General features: G+C 42.1%; 1 non-coding gene across 1 annotated transcript; it reads right to left on the bottom strand.

Moving 5' to 3' along the window:
* Positions 1–444: 444 nt before the first annotated feature.
* Trnan-auu lies at positions 445–517 on the bottom strand. The gene has a single exon. It is a non-coding gene; the product is annotated as a tRNA-Asn (tRNA).
* Positions 518–2,922: the final 2,405 nt, after the last annotated feature.

Raw genomic sequence — 2,922 nt, 5'->3', positions numbered from 1 at the left:
ATACAAGCATGCACACACATACACACACACACACACACACACACACACATACACACACACACACACATACACACTGCAACAACAACAAAATTTAGCATATTCTAGAGCATTCTGTAGTGGGTAGCTGTTCCAGCTTTGACCTGGAAGTACTACCCCAGTGAGGCTTCCGGTAACTGCCACGCCTACCTATGGCTTGCCCTGAGGCAGGGTCAAGACCAGAGCCCTTAAGATCTGAGATCCGGATGTGCCGGCTCTCTTGGTTCCTGGTAATCTTGGATGTTGGATGGTAGACTGAGCAGAGTTCTCCAGAGAACACCATTGGACTGCACTTCACCTCTCCTGGACACGGTAACCTATCCCTTTACTTGTTGTAAGTAAAACCCCCAAATAACCCCCCCCCCTTTAACTACGTGGAGTTGCCTTAATACTTCCATCAATATCTGGTGCCCAACATGGGGCATGAACCCACGACCCTGAGATTAATAGTCTCATGCTCTACCGACTGAGCTAGCTGGGATATGTTAGTTTTGCAATTCACCACGTTGGGGTAAGACTGCCTAAAACTGGAGTGAAAGATGTTAAATGTGTACGTTGCTATCTTACCTTGATTTTTTTAAGTTGTTCGGCTTTGAGGACATAGAAGATATGCATAGACTCAAGGTGGACTGGGAACGAATATATTTGATGAAAGATAAGATCTTATATTTTCTTAACAAACTCACTTGAATGATTAACATGTTTTTTTTTATAGTGTGCATATACACTTGTATAATGAGAAGGGCAACTTTGTCTAATTGAAACAAGGGAAACAAGAGTTGGATTCTATGCTATGGATCTTGTCATAGCAGAACCTTATACTTAATAGGCCATAGACATAAAAACTGGAAACAATAGTAAGAGAATAACTAATACTTCACAAGTTTCCAAAGCTAGATGATGAACCCTGGTACATGTGTTTTAACTTGGAAAATTCTTTCAATGATTAGAATGGCTATGTTTTAGTAAAGAAAATCCACTTATTCTGTATGACTCAAGCATTACCTTGGAATGAAAGTATAAAGAATATTTTTTAAATTTTATTTAATTTTATTTTACAGTACAATTCAGTTCTACATATCAGCCATGGATTCCCTTGTTCTCCCCCTCCCCTTCCCCCCAGCCCATCCCCCATTCCCACCTCTCCCAGGGCAAAGCCTCCCCCAAGGACTGAGATCAACCTGGTAGACTCAGTCTAGGCAGGTCCAGTCCTTTCCTCCTAGGCGGAGCCAAGTAACCCCGCATAAGGCCCAGGTTTTAAACAGCCAACTCATGCAATGAGCACAGGACTCAGTCCCACTGCCTGGATGCCTCCCAAACAGATCAAGTCAATTAACTGTCTCACCCATTCAGAGGGCCTGATCCAATTGGGGGCCCCTCAGCCATTGGTTCATAGTTCATGTGTTTCCATTCGTTTGGCTATTTGTCCCTGTGCTTTATCCAACCTTGGTCTCAACAATTCTCACTCATATAATAAAGAATAATTTAAAGAATTAATTTTCTGGGCCAGAGATATGGTTCAGTGGTTATGAGCACTGGCTGCTCTTCCGGAGAACCCAGGCTCAAATCTAGCACCCAAGTGGCAGTTAACAACTGGCCATATTTCAGTTCCAGGAGATCCACATCCTCCATGGGTATTGCACTCATACCATACATGGATATACATGCAGGCAAAACACTCATATGCATAAAAGTAAATTAAAAAAGAGAATAAATTTTCTAATAGTTCATTGGAAACTGTTTAGGTTAAACATGGAGCTTTGATATTGGAAAGGCATGGAATTTACATAAAACTGACTTTAAAAGTACCCATTGATGGTCACAGCCTCTTCTTGGGGGCACAAACAAAATGGAAGTCCAGGTTCCTGCTCAGATGGGAAGGGCTGGGGGAGACTGGCCTTAGTCTAGCATGTCATTCTAATTCCCTTTACCAATGACTGCTTCATGTTAACCGTGTGGCTAGCTATGGCCAATCAGAAGTAGACTAGTCAGTTTGAAATAATTTGGGATGATTTTGCTTTCTGACAAACGAAAGGCAGAAAGGGAATCCTGTTTCTTAGTTGCATTTAAATGATGATGTGAAAAGAAATAAAACTAAGGCTACTTAAAAGTAAGACAGCCATCCCACCACTGTGTGGTCCACAGTCGGCATCTGTGATCAACACTGGGGCCCTCATCAAACCTGAGTATCAATGCCTAATTAGATGTGTTAGATCACCCCATTAACAATGCCTGATTAGATGTGTTAGATTATCATTATCAATATCTGATTAGATGTGTTAGATCATCTCATTACCAATATCTGATTACATGTGTTAGAACGCCTCATTACCAATGCCTGATTAGATGTATTAGATTTTCATTACCAATACCTGATTAGATGTGTTAGATCACCTCATTACCAATACCTGATTACATGTGTTAGATTATCATTACCAATACCTGATTAGATGCGTTCTTTTTTGAAAAAAAGAATTTATTTTAGTGTGTGTGTGTGTGTGTGTGTGTGTGTGTGTGTGTGTGTGTGCATCCACATGAATGCAGGTGCCCACAGAGCCTGGAAGAGGACATGAGATTTTCTGATGATGGGTATGTCATGCTGCTATATCTGATGCACTTATTTTGGCTAAGAATCACCAAATTTCCAAAACCTTGCATGACTTACCTAGACAAGCTTGGATACTGTGTGGGTGTTTCCTTCTAATAATGTCCTCTGTCCCACAGCCACGGCCCACTCTTCAGGTGCTCCTGTGGAGCCTAGGGTAGATGGACCTTTTTACACAGTCTATGGATCTCCTTGTCCTGCAGAGACAAGCTTCAGAACCTGCAGGGCTGGGCGGAGTGCACAGGCCATATTCATCCTACCAGCTGCTCTCTGCAGGCTCC

This window comes from Peromyscus leucopus, chromosome 11, assembly GCF_004664715.2.
Source record: "Peromyscus leucopus breed LL Stock chromosome 11, UCI_PerLeu_2.1, whole genome shotgun sequence".
Classification (NCBI taxonomy): Eukaryota; Metazoa; Chordata; class Mammalia; order Rodentia; family Cricetidae; genus Peromyscus; species Peromyscus leucopus.
The sequence above is the reverse complement of the archived record's forward strand: the minus strand, read 5'-3'. Positions and strand labels throughout refer to the sequence as shown.